General features: G+C 40.2%; 1 non-coding gene across 1 annotated transcript; it reads left to right on the forward strand.

The window, feature by feature from the left end:
• The first annotated feature begins 15,986 nt into the window (after positions 1–15,986).
• LOC123390305 lies at positions 15,987–16,095 on the forward strand. Its single transcript, XR_006604907.1, has one exon. It is a non-coding gene; the product is annotated as a U6 spliceosomal RNA (small nuclear RNA).
• The last annotated feature ends 3,830 nt before the right edge of the window (positions 16,096–19,925 follow it).

Consider the following 19,925-nt stretch of genomic DNA (forward strand, 5'->3'; position numbering starts at 1 on the left):
AGATGTCTAAAACACATTCACTTTCCCCTTTAAAGCTCTTCAGTGGCTACCAATTACACCTCGTGGTTTGGCATGTGAGGCCCTTTTGTGCTCTGACCCCTGCCTACCTATCCAACTTCATCTTCTTTTTTTTAAAGATTTTATTTATTTATTTATTTGACAGACAGAGATCACAAGTAGGCAGAGAGAGAGGAGGAAGCAGGATCCCTGCTGAACAGAGAGCCCAATGTGGGGCTCGATCCCAGGACCTGGGACCACGACCCAAGCCGAAGGCAGAGGCTTTAACCCACTAAGCCACCCAGGAGCCCCTCCAACTTCATCTTCTATCAATTCCTTATTCCATACCTTTCGTTCAGCTATACAATCTATTTTCAGTTAAAGAATGGGCCATGCTTTTTTACCACAGCATGTCTGGGTAATTTAATGTCTTCCTGAAATGCCCTTCCTGACCTTGTACCCTTTGTAAATGCTTACTCATGCTCTGTCTCCATTTAATTACCTTCTCTGTGAAGATGTCTCTAATCTCACTCTTCCTTGTTATACTTTATTACATTTTCTATGTTTATGCTTCCCCTACTACAAGATTTTCTTGTCCTATTCATATTTTATTTTCAACATGCTGAATAGTGTCATGTACATTGTGAGAGTGCAGTAACTATTTAATGACTAAATAAACCTCTTTTCCACTTGTATTTCCTACTATCCAACCAGTTCTATGAATACACGTTGCTCTTTCTAGCCATTCTTCCTTGCCTCTGCCTGTCTCTGTGCCTGCAATGTTTCCCATCACCTACTGAAGACCTACCTATTTGCCAAGGGTCAAAACATTCTCATCTCATATTGTTACCTTTTCTGAACACCATGGCTGGAAATGATCACTTTTGTATTCCATTCTATATTATAGCCTGAGATTTTAGGATCAGTAAGATGCAAAGATTAATGAGATCGACTTTCCATGTGTCAAAATTCTCATCTGGAAAATGGAACTAATAATATAGCACTTCATTAAGTTGTTTTGAGAAACAAAATGAGTTAAAATATATAAAGCACTTAGAATAGTACTGAGCATAGAGTAAATGCTCAATAAATACAGTCTACCATTGTTTGTTATTGTTGTTGATGATGCTAGTGTTATTTGAGGTAAAAACTTAAAGTCTGAGGTGTTACGTCTGAAACATTTAGGGGAGAAGATCCATTAGGTAGTCAGAAAAACTAACATGATCCTAGAAAAGAGCACAGGCAATAGTTTCTCTGACACTGGTCATAGCAACTTTTTTCTAGATAGGTCCCCTGAGGCAAGGAAAACAAAAGCAAAAATAAACCATTGGGACTACACCAAAATAAAAAGCTTCAGCAGAGTGAAAGAAACAATCAACTAAAAGGCAACCTCTGGAGTGGGAAAAGATATTTGCAAATGACACACCCAATACAGGGTTAGTACCTAAAATATATTAAGAGCTTACATAATACAACACCAAAAAACTAACCATCTAATTAAAAAATAGGCAGAAGGCATGAACAGACATTTTTCCAAAGAGGACCTACTGATGGCCAACAGACACATGAAAAGATGCTCAACATCACTTATAGTCAGGGAAATGCAAATCAAAACTTCAATGAGCTATCAGGGTGCCTGGCTGGTTCAGTCAGTGGAGTACACAATTCTCGATCATTGGGTTGTGAGTTCGAGTCCCACTTTAGGTGTGGAGATTATTTAAAAAAATGAAGTCTTTAAAAAATTACACCTTACTCCTGTCAGAATGGCTAAAATCAACAACACAAGAAACAACAGATGTTGGCAAGGATACAGAGAGAGGGGAATCCTCTTGTACTGTTGGTGGGAATGCAAACTGGTGCATCCACTCTGGAAAACAGTATGGAGGTTCTCAGAGTTAAAAATAGAGCTACCTTATGACCCATCAATTACACTACTAGGTACTTACCCAGAGTACAAAAATATAAATTCAAAGGGATACATGCACCTTGATGTTAATAGCAGCATTATCTTTAAAAAAAAAAAAAAAGATTTTCTTTATTTACTTGAGAGAGAGAAAGAGAGCACAAGCATTGGAGAGGGAGAAGCAGACTCCCTGGTGAACAGGGAGCCTGACACAGGGCTTGGTCCTAGGACCCCAGGATTATGACCTGAACTGAAGGCAGATGCTTAACCAACACAGCAACCCAGGAGCCCCTGTAGCAGCATTATCTATGACAGCCAAATTATGGAACAAGCCCAAGTGTCCACTGACTGATGAATGGATAAAAGAGAGATGGTATATATGTACATGGTATATTACTTAGCCATAAAAAAGAATGAAATCTTGTCATTTGCAATAACCTAGATGGAGCTAGAGAGCATTATACTAAGTGAAATAAGTCAAAGAAAGAAAAACATTATATGATTTCATTTATATGGGAATTTAAGGACCAAAACAAACAAGCATGGGGGGAAAGGGGAGAGAGAGGCAACCCAAGAAAAAGACTCTTTTTAAATGGGGCGCCTGGGTGGCTCAGTGGGTTAAAGCTTCTGCCTTCGGCTCAGGTCGTGATCCCAGGGTCCTGGGATCGAGCCCCACATCGGGCTCTCTGCTCCGCAGGGAGCCTGCTTCCTCCTCTCTCTCTGCCTGCCTCTCTGCCTACCTGTGATCTCTGTCTGTTAAATAAATAAAATCTTTAAAAAAATATATTTTATTTATTTATTGACAGACAGAGAGAAACAGTGGGAGCAGGAGCACAAGTAGGGGGAGTGGGAGAGGGAGAAGCAGGCTTCCCACTGAGCAGGGAGCCCAATGTGGGGCTTGATCCCAGGACTCCAGGATCATGACCTGAGCTAAAGGCAGACAACTAATGACTCAGCCACACAGCACTTAACCTAGAGAATAAACTGATGTTTACCAGAGGGGAGTGGAGGGGCATGAGTAAAATAGGGGATGAGGATTAAGGAGTGCACTTGTCATGATGAGCACTGTGTGATTAAAATTTTAAAAAAGGAAGAAATACTAAGATGAATCTTGGGGAAAAAAGGTACTTAAAGTCATCGGTATAGAGGAGATTTCACATATGAAATGTGTAAATAAGACCAAAAAAATGAATCAAGGATAGAAATCTCCTTTTTGGGCTATTCCTTATCCCAACCTCTAAACGTTCTTTTGGGAACCAACCTTACTCTTGTTATAATCACCCTTAGCAATCTCATAAATCCCATGCTGTTAACAATTACCTAAGTACTGATAATTTTTTTTAAAGATTTTGTTTATTTATTTGACAGACAGAGATCACAAGTAGGCAGAGAAGCAGGCGGTGGGGGTGGGGGAAAGCAGACTCCCTGCTGAACAGAGAGCCCAATGTGGGGCTTGATCCCAGGACCCCAAGACCATGACCTGAGCTTAAGACAGAGAGGCTTTAACCCACTGAGCCACCCAGGTGCCCCAGTACTGATAGTTTTTAAATGTCCACTTCCTGCCTTCATCTCTTCCCTGAACTTCAAAATCCCATATCTTATCACCTGATTAATACCTCCTCTTAAGGGGCGCCTGGGTGGCTCAGTGGGTTAAGCCTCTGCCTTCGGCTCGGGTCATGATCTCAGGGTCCTGGGATCGAGCCCCGCATCAGGCTCTCTGCTTGGTGGGGAGCCTGCTTCTCCCTCTCTCTCTCTGCCTGCCTCTCTGCCTACTTGTGATCCCTGTCTGTCAAATAAATAAATAAAATCTTAAAAAAAATACCTCCTCTTAAATGCTCCTAAACATGTCTGAAACTGAACTTATTGTCACCCTCACCACCAAGCTTATTCTTCCTATATTCCTTATATCAGTTGGTGGTACCATTTTCCTCCTAGGTCAAGCCAGAAACTTGCAAGTCATCTTACTCAATAGTGCTGCTACCAACATACACATCTTATTTCCCACTAAGGTTCTGGATTTTTTAAAGTAGGCTCTATGCCCAACCTGGGGCTTGAACTTATGACCTCAAGATCAAGAGTCACATACTCCACCAACTGAGCCAGGCAGGTGCCCCTTTCACCAAAGTTTTATTCTACTCTCCTGAAGATTTCTAGAATCCATCCTCTCCAACGCTACAACTACCCTAGTTTAGGCCCTCATCATCTTGTATGTAACAGGACAATTGTATCCTCACCAGTTTTTCAGCCTTGGATCTTGGCCAAGGCTCTCCACTCCCAGGCTCCACAATGATCTTTTAAAGATGAAATTCTGACTATATTAACAAATAAATAAATAAATAAAAATTCATTTTAAAAAAAGAAAGTGTCACACTAGAAAATATTCATAATATAAAACAAAATAGAAAAGAAACACTGGAGAAACAAAAACAGAGATGAAGCATGGAGACAATAAAAACTAAAATGGCAGATATAATCCAACTATATCAATAATACCTTTAAATGTGAATGGATTAAACAATCCAATCAAAGGCAGTTATTGTGAGATGGATTAAAAAAATAAGATCTAACTATATGCTATCTGCAGGAGAAACACTGGATTAAAAGTACAAATAGGTTGATGGGGCGCCTGGGTGGCTCAGTGGGTTAAGCCGCTGCCTTCGGCTCAGGTCATGATCTCAGAGTCCTGGGATCGAGTCCCGCATCGGGCTCTCTGCTCAGCAGAGAGCCTGCTTCCCTCTCTCTCTCTCTCTGCCTGCCTCTCCATCTACTTGTGATTTCTCTCTGTCAAATAAATAAATAAAATCTTAAACAAAAATAAAAATAAAAATAAATAAAAGTACAAATAGGTTGAAAAGTAAAAGGATGGAAAAATATATACCACACAAACAGCAACCATAAGAAAGCTGGAACTGCTAGACTAATATTGGACAAAATGGACTTTAAGAATAAAATGTTACTGGGGCACCTGGTTGGCTCAATCAGTATAGCATGCGACTCTTGATACTGGCTCAATCAGTATAGCATGCGACTCTTGATCTCAGGGTTGTAAGTCTGGGCCCCACGCTGGGTGTAGAGATTATTTAAAAATTAAAAAAATACTTTAAAAAAAGAATAAAATGTAACTAGAAATAAAGAGGGACATTTTATAATAATAAGTCTAGCAGAACTATATAACAATTAAAATAAATATATACCTAACCAAAGAACCCCAAAATATGTGAAGCAGAATTGAAAGGATAAATACACAATTCAACAATAATAGCTGGAGACTTCAATATCTTACTTTTTTTAAAAGATTTTTTATTTTATTTATTTATTTTTTAAAAATATTTTATTTATTTATTTGACAGACAGAGATCACAAGTAGGCAGAGAGGCAGGCAGAGAGAGAGAGGAGGAGGCAGGCTCCCTGCCAAGCAGAGAGCCCTATGCGGGGCTCGATCCCAGGACCCTGGGATCATAACCTGAGCCGAAGGCAGAGGCTTTAACCCACTGAGGCACCCAGGTGCCCCTATTTTTTAATTTTTTATTTTTATTATTTTTTAAAGATTTTATTTATTTATTTGACAGACAGAGATCACAAGTAGGCAGAGAGAGAGAGGAGGAGGCAGGCTCCCTGCCAAGCAGAGAGCCCGACGTGGGGCTCAATCCCAGGACCCTAGGATCATGATCTGAGCCGAAGGCAGAGGCTTTAACCCACTGAGCCACCCAGGTGCCCCTTTAAAAGATTTTTTAAAAATTTGTTTGACAGAGAGAGAGAGCACAAGTAGGCAGAACAGCAGGCAGAAGGAGAGGGAGAAGCAGGGAACCCAACATGGGGCTCGATTCTAGGACCCTGGGATCACGACCTGAGCCAAAGGCAGATGCTTAATTGACTGAGCCACCCAGGCGTCCCCAATACCTCACTTTTAATAATGAACAACAGGACAGAAGGCCAACAAAAGAAATTGAAGATTTAAACAATATTTTATGCCAATTAGACCTAACATACATCTTCAGAATGTTACATCCAACAATAAAAGAATACTCATCCCTCTGAAGTGCTCATGGAACATTCTCTAGAACTGACTATGTGCTAGGCCTCAGTAAATTTAAAATGATGGAAATTGTGCGAACTATATTCTCTGATCACAATGGAGTAAAATTAGAGATTAGTATCAAAAATTTGGGGAAATTAACAAACATGTGGAAATTAAACCAGGCACTCCTGGAAAAGCAAGGGTTCAAATAAAAATCACAAGGGAAATTAGAAAATACTATGAGATGAGTAAAAATGTAAACACAACATATCAAAACTTCTAGGTTGCCACAAAAGCAGTGCTTACAAGGAATTATATAGATATAAATGTCTACATTAAAAAAGAAAGATCTCACATCAGCAACCTAACCTTCCACTTGAAGATACTGGAAAAAGAAGAGCCAACTAAGCCCAAAGCAGACAGAAGAAAGAAAATAATAAGGATGAGACTATAATATAATAAAATAGAGACGAGAAAAACAAAAAAGAGAAATCAATAAAATCAAAAGTTGATTCTTTGAAAAGATCAACAAAACTGCCAAACCTTTAGCTAGACTGATGAAGAAAAAAAAGGAAAAAAGTCTCAAAGTACTAAAATCAGGAATGAAAGTGGGGATTACACTACTCACATTAGAAATGCAAAAAGATTACTAGGCAGTACTATGAACAACTGTATGTCAACAAATTATATAACCCAGATGAAATGGGCAAATCCCTAGAAATACATACAGTAACTAAAATGACTCAAGAAGAAATAAAAAAATCTGAACACATCTAAATAAGTAAAAAGATTGATGTAGTGATCAAAACACTTCCCACAAAGCAAAGCCCAGACACAGGTGGCTTCACTAGTGAATTATACCAAACACTTAAGAAAGAGTAATATCAATTCTCCACAAACTCTTCCAATAAACAAAAGAGAGAACACTTCCTAACTTGGTCTATGAGGTTAATATCACCCTCATATCAAAACCAAAGACATTGCTAGACAAGAAAATTACAGACCAGAATCTCTCATGACTACACACACACACACACACACACACACACACACACAAACTAAAAAGGATTATAAACCGTGACCAAGTAAGATTTATCCCAAGAGCACAATGTTGGTCTAACATCCAAAAATCAATTAGTGTAAAACACCAAATCTACAGGATAAAGAAAAAAATAAAAACACATGAACTGAGAGTTTTGGAAGGGAGGGGGGTAGGGAGATGGGTGAGCCTGGTGGTGGGTATTAAGGAGGGCACATATTGCATGGAGCACTGGGGTGGTGCAAAAAAACCCTGAATCTTGAAACACTGAAAAAAATTAAAATTAAGATGTTAAAAAAAAACACATGACCATCTCAATAGACACAAAAAACAGGCAAACTTCAAAACCTCTTCAGGATAAAACACTCAAAAAAGTAGGAGCAAAGGGAATTTCCTCAACTTGATAAAGGGCATGTATGAAAAACCCACAGCTAATATAATATTTAATGGTGAAAGACGTGAATGCTTTTCCCTAGGTCCAGGAGTAAGACAAATATGTTTACTCTTGCCACTTGTATTCAACATCACACTGAAGGATCTAGCCAGGGCAATTAGGCAAGAAAAAGAAATGCAAGGCATCTACACTGGAAAAAAAAAAGTAAAAGTATCTGTTTGTAGATGATGTGGTCTTGTATGTAGAAAATCCTAAGAAATCCATTAAAAACCAATTACTACTAAGAATTGAATTCAGCAGGGGTGCAGGATATGATATAAATATACAAAAAAATGGTGGTATTTCTATAAACTTGCACACTTGCAAAAAAACAATCTAAAAATGAAATTAAGGAAATTCCTTAAGGCTGTTTCTTTGTAAAAATTTATAAGCTGAACCTAAAATTCATATGGAAATTCAAGGGACCCAGGATAGTCACATGCAAAAGATGAAGTTGGATCCTTACCTCATATCATAGACAAAATTAACAAAACGGATCAAAGACCTCAATGTAGGGACGCCTGGGTGGCTCAGTTGGTTGGGCAGCTGCCTTCTGCTCAGGTCATGATCCCAGCGTCCTGAGATCGAGTCCCACATCAGGCTCTTTGTTCGGCGGGGAGCCTGCTTCTCCCTCTACCTCTGCCTGCCATTCTGTCTGCCTGTGCTCACTCTCTCCCCCTCTCTCTCTCTGATAAATAAATAAAATCTTTATAAAAAAAAAAAAAGACCTCAATGTAACATGAGTGTAAATCTTCATTACCTGAATTAGGTGATGAATTCATAGGTATGATACCAAAACACAAGTAACCAAAGGAAAAAACAGGTATGCTTTGCCTGTGAAATAAATAAATATTTTAAAAAAAAAAAAAAACATTGGCAAAGGAGGGGTGCCTGGGAGGCTCAGTCAGTTAAGCCCTGACTCTTTTTTTTTTTTAAGATTTTTATTATTTATTCAACAGACAGATAAAGAGCACAAGTGGGCAGAGTGGCAGGCAGAGGGGAGGGAGAAGCAGGCTCTCTGCTGATCAGAGAGCCGGATGTGGGGCTCGATCCCAGGATCCTGGGATCATGACCTGAGCCAAGGCAGCTGCCCAACCGAGTGAGCCACCCAGGTGCCCCTAAGCCTGACTCTTGATTTCCGCTCAGGTCATGATCTCAGGGTCATGATATTGAGCCCAGCATCAGGTTCTGCACTGGCATGGAGCCTGCTTAAGATTCTCTCTCTCCCTCTGGCCCTCCCCCTTCCCCACCACTCACATGCTCTCTTCTCTCTCTCTCTCTCTCAAACACAAACAAACAAACAAACAAACCTGACAAAGGAGACTTCCACTTTCCAGTCTGCCACTCCATCCCAACAAGTAAAAAGCTTAATGAACTGAAAAATCAACAATTCGGGGCACCTGGGTAGCTCTGTATGTTAAGTGTCTACCTTTGGTTCAGGTCATGATCCTGGGGTCCTGGGATCGAGCCCCACATCAGGCTCCTTGCTCGGTGGGAATCTGCTTCTCCCTTTCTCCCTTTCCCTCTGCCCTTCCTCCCTGCTTGTGCTCGCTCTCTCTTGTGCTCTCTGTATCTCTCTCCAAAATAAATGAGTAAAGTGTTAAAAAAAATCAACAATTCTTCCTAGATCTGTCAGAAAAGGAAGGTCACAAGGCAGACCACTGCTCCCAAAATTGGAGAGATAGGCAGACACAGAGAATCATAACTTATCAGAGAAGAAACCTCTGTAAGAACCAGTACTGGTATAGGAAAATCTGAACCATAATTGATAAAATGCTAGAGGCTCAGAGTAGACAAGCCTGAGAGATTAAAAAAAAAAAAAAGTCCAGGGAGACAGGGCACCTGGGCAGTACAGTCAGTCAGTGGGCAGACTCTTAGCTTTGGCTCCCATAGTGATCTCAGGGTTGTGGGATTGAGCCCCACGTTGGGCTCCACGCTCAGCGTGGAGCTGGCTTGGATTCTCTCTCCCACTGCCCCTCCCCACCATGCTTGCTTTCTCTCTCTCTCTTTCTCTCTTGAATAAATAAATAAATCTTTTTAAAAAATCCATGGAGACCCAGTCATGGGGACCTCCAGAATTTTATGAGTTTTACCTCCAGATTCTTATAGGGAAGACTAAAGAAAAATCTCCTCAGGATTCCAACAAGAGGGGAGCAAAGTAATCATTCTAAAACGTGCCAGACCACTGTGTTCTACCTAACAAGGCCTGCCCTCAAGAGAAACTACTTTATGGCAGCCTAACCTACTGGGCTTTTATCAGAGCATGACCAACCTGGGGGAAGGGAAACACCCAACTCCTGACCCCTCTAGCCACCCTGTATCACCTAAGGGGTGGGGGAAAAAAACTGAGAGAGAAGGTTCACAGCGCAGAGGCAGAGGCTACTGAAGAACTAAGACCTAATCATAGGACTATAAAATGCTTCCCTTCCTGCCACATTTTACCAGTATATCACTGGTATAGGCATATTTACCAAAATTCCTTTTACCTAGCACATCATGTCTGGTTTCCACCAAAATGTTACAAGGCATAGCAAAGGGCAAAACATACAGTTTGAAGAGACAGAGCAAATATCAGAACCAAACCCAGGTGTTGAAATGATCAGATCATAAATCTAAAACAATTATGATTAACATGCTAGGGGCATAACATGCAAGATAACATGCAAGAACAGATAAGAAATTTAAGCAGAGAGACAGAAATTCTAAAAAAGAATCAAAAAGAATTGCTAAAGATCAAAAACACTATAACAGAAATTAAGAATGCCTTCGACCGGCAATGGCAAATACTATCACGTTAATGTCAATGGTCTAAATGTACCAATTAAAAGAGATTGTCAGAGTGGATTAGAAAACAAGATCCAGGGGCGCTTGGGTGGCATAGTCTGCCTTCGGCTCAGGTCATGATCCCGGGATCCAGGGATCGAGCCCTGCACTGGGCTCCCTGCTTGGTGGGGAGCCTGCTTCTCCCTCTCCCACTCCCCCTGCTTGAGTTCCCTCTCTCACTGTGTCTCTGCAAAATAAATAAATAAATGATCTAAGGAAAGAAAAGAAATAACAAGAATTAGAGTAGAAATTAATAAAACTAAAAAGAGGAAATTAATAGAGGAAATCAAAAGCTGGTTCTTTTAAAGATCAATACATTAAATTATACAATTGAATTATATACTTTATTTTTAAATTTTTTTTATTTTTTAAAGATTTATTTATTTGTCAGACCACATAGGAATTTTAGGGCATGAAACTACTCCTTATAATACATTAATGGTGGATATATGCCCTTCTGCATCACAATCCATAGAAGGAACAACACCAAGAGGGAACCCTAAAGTAAACTATAGACTTTGGATGATGCCAGTGTATCTGTGTAGGTTCCTTGAGTGTGACAAATATGTTGATCATGAGGGAGATTAGGGTGAGGGGGTAGGGGGCATATGGGAACTCTGTACTCTCAGATCGATTCTGATGTGAACTTAAAATTGCTCTAAAAGTAAAGCCCACTTAAAAGGGGAAAGAAAGTAAATCAGAGACTGTTCGAACAGAATATGAAATAACAGCAACAAGAATCCTGTTCCTTTAAACTTTCTCTTCCACGGCTCCTTTTTAGGCTTAACAAAAACAGTTCCATGAAAGTATAGTCCATGTCCTCCTTTGCTATCTAGACTGAGAAGCCCACCTCCTCCTCCTCCTCAATTTGAATAGTCTGGCCAGAGAGCCTCATTAGGACCTCTGTTTAGGCTCCCTGTGACACTTCAACTCCAGGCATTCTGCTTCACTCTGCCTGGACAAGGGAGCTGATTAAATTCAATCCAGGGGGTGCCTAGGTGGCTCAGTTGGTTAAGTGTCTGCTTTTGGCCCAGGTCATGATCCTGGAGTCCTGGGATCAAGTCGCGCATCAGGCTCGGAGCCTGCTTCTCCCTCTGCCTACTTGTACTGTCTCTTTCTCTCTCTGACAAATGAATAAATGAAATCTTTAAAAAAAAATTCCATCCAGAAGGTGATTCGCATTACGGAGAAATCTTTACCTTTTACCCTCTTACCATATTTTCTGCTTCTAGCTAGCATGGGCTGGACACCTAACTTGTCCACCATTTTGCCATCTTCCTCCAAATTCAAGTTCCTAGTCAAACAAACTAAAGTATTAAAAACACTAATGGTAAATCTAATGAAAAAATGCTCCTGTTAAAAGCCCTATCCTGGGAAGAAAGTGCAGGGGAGACCTAATTTGTTGCCAACTCAGGAAGCAGAGGAAGTCACCCTCCTTCAAATTGGCCTAATTAGCACTCCTTGTAGCCTGATCTCCAAGAGATTCTGACCCTGAAACAACTTACTGCAAGCTGCTCTGACAAGAAATAAATAATTACACACCTACCTGTGAAGAAAATTCATCTCATTATTGAACATCCATCTTGTTAACTCTCCCTTCCACTGCTGGATCATGGTGACTATGTATTGAGCTCTAAGTATGTGCCAGGCATCATGTGATACACGTTATGTATTTTTTCATTTAACTCTTACAACAACCATGTCAGTATCCTTAATCTGTCTGATAGGTAAAGAAACTGAGCTTGGGAGAAGGTAAGTAATTTTCCCATGAACACACAGCTGGTATGTCAAAGAGCCAGGATTCATTCTCTTAACTCTTAAATATTAATAAAATTTTCACAATATCATTCTCATCTCTAGATAGCTAATATTTCATAGGAAAAAGACACTTCATTACAATTAAATTTCGATCCATTTTAACTTCAAAGCATACTTCCTTTGTATTTAACCTTGCCTTCATAGATATTTTTATTGCAGTTCAACCTAAGTTTCCTCATTCTTGAAGCCAAGCCAGGTCCCAAAACAGACTTCATTCTCTTGGTGTTTCTATTTCATGAATACCACTCTATCGAACTTGTACACAACCCCCAGGGTCCTCTCCGCCTGTTTTGCTGCTTACCGCCCAGGCCTTAGCTTCTCCTCTAGGGCCTAAGATTCATATCTATATTTTTCCATATTACGCTGCTTTGCTTTTTTTTTCCTCTTGCTTGTTCTTTTCTAGAGAACAAGAAACCAGCCCATAGGGACTACTCACCTGGCTAGACCAGAATGACACAGATTGCCTCATGGACTGGAATTCTGCCAGCCCACGAGCTCAATATCCCAGGTCACAAATGATGAAGAGAACTGTACAGGCAATAGCTCTTTTGTGATTGCTTTGCTGATGGCTGCCAGAATGACCAAAAAAAGAAGAAGAAGAAGAAGAAGAAATGTGACATCTATAAGAGTAACCACTAAAGTCTTTCATATTATTACAGAGTAGAAATCAATGTATTGAGTCCCCAGCATGATCATAAATAATTTTTCTCCTGTTATCGACCAATACCAAATATCCAGCATTAAGATAAAAACAACCCCAAGGCTCCTTGCCAGCTAACCACTCCCCTCCTCCATCCCATTGCCAGCAATTATGCACCTCAGCATACAATTATTTCAATGTTCTTTCAATTCGTAACAAATGATAGCTAGAACTGAATACATGCCAGATCACCATCATAGCAGTTAATCTTCTGAAGCTTTTTGGAACCGGAGCTCTAGGTCTCCAATTCAGTCTCATTTTTGCTTTACATTTTCTCTTCTCCTATTCACCTTACCAAGACATAGAATCATATCAAATAGAGTCAGAGCAACTGAGATCAAACCCCTCACACGAAGCAGATCCTACACAGTCTTCTAAATATTGTGGGTTTTAGATGGTTCTAGAAAAGACGGAAAATGAGTATTCCAAAAAAAAAAAAAAAGAATACATTTTTAAAGCTCCAAATTTCTAATTACAAAAAGACCAAAATTCATCACCATCTACTAGACACATTACTATCAAATTGTGATCCATAGTCAATTTCAATTCCAATGGTGGCATTAGTGGCTTATCAGATATATATACACCAATTTCCCATTTGTTGCAGTCAAAATATTCCAAAGCTGTCAAATTGCTTCCCAACTACCAACACCAGTTCCAAAATTTCTATGAGGTCTAAGCAAAATAACTTCAGAAAATTTCCTTAGTATACCATCTGACTAATAATACTTTAAACAATAATGACCCTAGTTATATTTTAGATTCACACTAATCACACAGATTGCAGTATTATCTCCTATTATACCCCTAATTGCATCCTATGCTTAAGTAAAACGAGTGAACAAACAAAAAACCCCAACTATCCACCAGTTCCTAAAACAGCCTCACTTTTGCTTTTGCTCATGAACTAAGCTTCCATCTCTTCCTAACTCTGGATGTCTTAAATTCTACTGTTTCCTTTGCAGAGCTCTGAATGGGTGGTTGCTCATTTTCCTTTACTCAACCCTTCCTATAAATCAAGATCAGGTTAGCATCTTCTCATGTCTTCTTTACTGTATCCCCAAAGTATTATTTCATCATCTCCACTCAAAAGCCCTTCTTTCCTCAAAGTCCATACTACTCAATTTTATCACCCTTTCAGTGTTCAATGTCAACTTTCATGTCTCCCTCCTACATTTACTAAGGACTTTAATACTAACTGCTTTCCTTTCACCTTTTCATCCTGAAAGCCTTCTTCATCCCCCCTTGATGATCTAACATACATATTTCACAGCTCCTTGACATATTCTAATTTCTTCATCTCAACTGTTTCAATCATCTCTTTCTGTTGTGATACTTGGAATGGTTCTACCTCTAAAACCAAATGCCAAATCTACTCGACTCTTTCAAGGCCTTGAATCCATCAGCTCTTTTACCTATTCTCCAAGGCTACCATGTCCCCTTGAACTTCACTTCCTTCTCTACCTAGGAGAGATCCCAGGGACAGTGAGTCTTCAATGACAGTAACCAGCACTTGGAATTCTCCTATTCCCTTGATTTTCCCACCAAACCTATTCTGCCAATCCCCCCCTTGGACAAACCAACCCAACTATTTTTATTTTGCATTCCTGTTTACAGATAACAAAGTACTACTGAGTAAAATCCTATACTCCTGACCACCAGTTTGCCCATCACCCACCACTTCCACTGTTATCAGAACAATCTTTTAAAATATAAATTAGGCAGGACTGCAGGAATGACAGAGTAAGGAGCTCAGCAAATCCTCCCCTGCCAAAACAGCAATATAACTGTAGAAAATGGTCAAAAACAACCATCCCAGGACTGTGGAAATAAATAAAAATTAAATAAATTGAGAAGCGTTCAAGAAAACCTATTGAACCTTGGGTCAGAACAGTGGGAATCTCTGGTGTTTCAGCCTGAGGCTATTCACATCCCATCCCCCTCCTTCCCAGCTCCACTGGAGCTACAAGGGCAGGGCAAGACTAGCCATAAAAACTAACAACTTGGCTGCTAGAGGGGAATTACTTGTTCAGGAATGAGTACAAAAAAGTCCTATGCCCAGAGGTATTGAAAACAAAAGCAAACTCCTTAGATCAGGGAAAAACACAGCATGGTTACCTGAGATCACAGTGTTGGTTGGGGCAAGAAGCAACAGAACAGTTGCTGCCAAAAGTTTAGCCAGAGAGACCCAGAAAACAAGACAGCCCTAGTGGGACTTGATAACCTCCCTCATTTCCCTGGTGATATAGAAGGCCATGCCTATGTGTAAGGCTGCACTCAAGCTCAGGATACTGGAGAAGGTCCTAGTTATCTACACTTCCCCCAATGAATGTGAAACCTTGCATGGACACAGAGGACACATGAGAAAACCCAGCAGAAAGTAAAAATCAGTAAGACCCATAAACTCCCTGAGCTTTGAATTTGCTGCTTAACCCACACATAATTCCATCAATAAATGGTGGAAGACAATACTGGCTCAAGGTGCTTCAACAGGACAACCTCTAAAAAGAGCACTGGCTGACCACTAAGTTATCCTGACCCCAGGAAGGACACCTAGGAAGCCAGGCTTAAAAGTAAAAAGAATTAAAAAAAAAAAACTGAAGAGAAACATCAATGGGCTACACACTGTGCATTCTGTGAAGACAGACTCTACAGACAGAATTAGTCTAGGCAGTCCAGTTAAGCAAAGAAAGAAACAAAACCACAAGGGCCTCTGGGGGTTGGGGGGTGGTATCAGAACCTGAGCTTAACCTTTTGAGGACCTGCTGACTGTTTTCCAAAGTGGCTGTAGCCACTAGGGTGGCTATGATTAAAAAAAAGAAGAAGGACAATAAACAAGTGTTGACAAGGATGGGGAGAAAACTGCTGGTGGGAATGTAAAATGCTGTGACTGATTTAGAAAACCGTGTTAACGGTTCCTCAAAATGTTAATCATATAGTAACCATATATGACCCAAAAAGTAGAAACGACTCTAAAATGTCCATCAACTGATAAAGGAGATAAGGTACTGTGAAACTGAATAAAAGAAACCTCGTTTAAAATGCAGCATGTGGGGCACCTGGGTGGCTCAGTGGGTTAAAGCCTCTGCCTTCGGCTCAGGTCATGATCCCAGGGTCCTGGGATCGAGCCCCATGTCGGGCTCTCTGCTCAGCTGGGAGCCTGCTTCCTCCTCTCTCTCTGCCTGCTTCTCTGCCTACTTGTGATCTCCGTCTGTCAAATAAATAAATAAAATCTTTAAAAAAATGCAGTCATGTGTACTCGCTTGGGCAGCACATATACTAGAACTTGGAACGACACAGAGAAGATTAGCACCGGCTGCTGTTCAAGGATGACCCGCAAATTCATGAAGCATTCCATACTTTATTTTTTAAAAATGAAATGAAATAAAAAGCTGCCAGGAAGCCAGAAGGGGGAGCTCTCATGCCATGCCACTCCCTGTACCCCTTTGCAGACCCAAGGGTAAGAAACTTCCTTTACCCTCCCAGCGGGATGGAGGAAGATTTTCTTTTTGCCCAGCAATGGCCCAGGCAATGAGAGACTACCGCAACTCAACCAGTGAAAAGCCACTATGCTTCAAACTCCCAGTTTACTCCAATGGACTTTTTGTTTATAACAGCCCCTTCCCCAACACCCCCTTTTCTCTACAACAAAGCAGTCCTCTCTTGTTCTCCCATCTTGCCTATGGCAAGAGCTGGCTTGCCCTGAAATGCAATTCCTCTGCTACTCCCAACTAAACCCCTTCGCTGGTACAATAACTGACTATTTTACTTTCAAGGTCGACCGTGCATTTGTACAATGGAATACTAATCAGTCATAAAAAGGAATGAACTAGGTACTGATAGATGCTCTGACATGGATGAACCTTAAAAACACTATGCTAAGTGAAAGAAGCAGGGCAAAAAGTCGCATATTGTATCATTCCATTTATATGAACTATCCAGAGTGGGAAAATCCACAGAAAGTAGATTATTGGGTGCTGGGGGCCAAGTGGAAGGAGAAGTGGAAAGTGACTGCTCACCAGTACGGAGTTCCTTTTTGGTAAGAAACAAATGTTCTGGAATTAGATAATGGTCACAGTTCCATAACCTTGTGAACATACTAAAAAATACTGAGTTATATACTTTAAAATGGTGGGCTTTATGGTATGTGAATTACATCTCAATTAAAAAAAACTAATGCTAAATGAAAGCATCCAGATGGAAAAGGCTATATAATATATGATTCCACTCATATGAAATCTCTAGAAAATATAAGTCAATAGAGACATAAAGAAGATTAGCTGTTGCTTAGAGCTAGGGGTGGGAAAGGGGAATGACTGAAAAGGTATAAGAGATCTCATAGCCTGATGGAAACATTCTAAAATTGGATTGTGGTCATGGTTGCACAATTATATAAATGTATTTAAAAAATCACTGAATCGTATACCTTTATGCTATGTAAATTATACCTCAATAAAGCTGTTGATAAAAAAAGAAAATATAAATAAACTAGAGCTTCTTAGGGAAATGGCAGGTCTGGGGCAAGAACTATACATGTAAGCTTTGTGCCAGAAATCAAGCAAATATGGAACCCTAATGAATAATGTCAGAGGAATATAAGCAGCAAAGTTCTGGTAAAATAAAGGATGATTCAAGCATTAACAAGAATAATGAATTCAATCAGTTGAAACCCACTGAACACATTAAAAAAATGAGTTCACAATGATAGAGAAAAAAACACAATTCATTAGATATCACTGAAAATAACTAGGGCACCAACTCTTTATTCTGAAAATTGTCAATCAAGTCCAAGATCAAGAATTAAGCATTTCTCACTGCCTTCCCTTTAAAGGTAATCCTACAGCCATAGTTGAGGACAGAAAGTTTACTTTCAGAAACTAATTAATATAGAAGATAAAATTAGGAAATCACCATTTTGAAACTCTTAGTAAAATAATTAATTTTGCCAATCATCGTCGATAGATTTGACCATTAGATAAAACATCATAATGAAGGAATCAGGTATCACCTATGCGTTAATAGACCTGTGCCTCCAGATGTGATTCAAAGTGAATTACACAGCAACCTCTGTGAAGTATTCTTGACAAAAAAAAGTTTAGTTTGAGTATCATCAAACTTCTAAAGCTAACGTCCATTATAGACAAATATGGAGTACAGAGGAACAAAGTAAATGACAGAATAAGAAAGCAAACAGACAGGGGCGCCTGGGTGGCTCAGTGGGTTAAGGCCTCTGCCTTTAGCTCAGGTTATGATCCCAGGGTCCTGGGATAGAGCCCCACATCTGGCTCTCTGCTCAGCAGGGAGCCTGCTTCCTCCACTCTCTCTGCCTGCCTCTCTGCCTACTTGTGATCTCTGTCTGTCAAATAAACAAATAAAATCCTTAAAAAAAAAAAAAAAGAAAGCAAACAGACAAATCCACAATGTAGGATTTTCTATAGGAAAACTGACCCACTTTCTGCAATAAGCCAATGGCTTGAAAAAAACAAGTGAGGTACAGACTGCTTTAGATTAAGAAAGACTTAAGAGGGGTGCCTGGGTGGCTCAGTGGGTTAAAGCCTCTGCCTTTCAGCTGGGGTCATGATCTCAGGGTCCAGGGATCAAGCCCCCGCATCGGGCTCTCTGCTCAACAGGGAGTCTGCTTCCCCCTTTCTCTCTGCCTACTTGTGATTTCTGTCTGTCAAATAAATAAATAAAATCTTTAAAAAAAAGAAAGACTTAAGAGATAATAACTATCTTACATAACTGAAACTTTGTACCCCTTGACTAACTTTTCCCACCTTCCTCCTCTCCCCTTTGACTGTGGAGAATATTTCATAAGTCTATCAAATCACCAAGTTACACATCTTAAATACATACAAGTCTGAATTGTCAATTATAGTTTGTTTCAGTCCATCCAGGCTGCTATACCAAAATACCACACATTAGGTGGCTTATAAACAACGGAAATTTATGTCTCTGAATTCTAGAGGCAGGGAATTCTAAGATCAGAGCATTGGCAAATTAAGTATCTGCTGAAAGCCTGCTTCTGGCTCATAGATAACTCTCCCTCTCTTTTTTTTTTCCCTAAGATTTTACTTACTTATTTGAGAGAGGGCGAGAGAGATCACAGAGATTGAGGGAGAAGCAGACTTGCCGCTGAGTGGAGAGCCCAATGTGGGGCTCGATCCCAGGACCCCGAAATCATGACCTGAGCCAAAGGCAGATGCTTAACTGACTGAACCACCCAAGTGTCCTGACTCTCTTTTTGCTGTGTTCTCACATGGTGAAATGGGTGAGGCATTTTTCTGGGGTCTCTTTTAAAAAAGCATTAATCCCATTCATCAGGGCTCCATTCTCATGATCTAATCCCCTCCCCAAACCCCCACCTCTTTTTACCATTACGGGGGGGGGGGAGGCTAGATTTCAACATATGTTCAACATAAACATTTAAGTCTATAGCAACCTCAATAAAGCTGGGGAATAAATGAGATCATAACCAAATGTAATGGATGGACCTTGTTTGGATTCTTATATGAAAAAAAAAACCCAACTTTTGGACTATTTTTAAAGATAATCTGGTAACTTTTATAATGGGGTATTTTTATAATAGGGTATTAGATTCTATTAAGGCATTATTAACTGTTTTATTTGTTTATGTGACAGAGAGAGACACAGCAAGAGGAGTGGGAGAGAGAAGAGCAGGCTCCCTACTGAGCAGGACCCTGGGATCATGACCTGAGCTAAAGGCAGATGCTTAATGGCTGAGCCACCAAGGTGCCCCAGGAATTATTAATTTTGTAAGATAGCATGACAGCATGGTTATACAAGAAAATGTCTACCTTTGAGACATGCCTATGAAATGAGCAGGGATGAAATAACGTGATGCCTGGGATTGGCTTTAAAATACTTCAGCAAGGGCGCTTGGGTGGCTCAGTCATTGAGCATCTGTTTTCAGCTTGGGTCGTGATCCCGGGGTCCTGGGATCTAGCCCCGCATCGGGCTCCCTGTTCGGCTGGAGGCCTGTTTCTCCCTCTCCCACTCCCCGTGCTTGTGTTCCCTCTCTCCCTGTGTTTCTAAATAAATAAATAAATAAATACTTCAGCAATTTTTTTTTTAGATTTTATTTATTTCAGAGAGAGAGAGACAGAGAGAGAGCAGGGGGGAGGGGCAGGGGAGAGGGAGAAGCAGATTCCCCACTGAGCAGGGAGCCTGTCG

This window comes from Mustela putorius, unplaced genomic scaffold, assembly GCF_011764305.1.
Source record: "Mustela putorius furo isolate JIRA1106 unplaced genomic scaffold, ASM1176430v1.1 tig00537297_pilon_pilon_pilon, whole genome shotgun sequence".
NCBI classification, from domain to species: domain Eukaryota; kingdom Metazoa; phylum Chordata; class Mammalia; order Carnivora; family Mustelidae; genus Mustela; species Mustela putorius.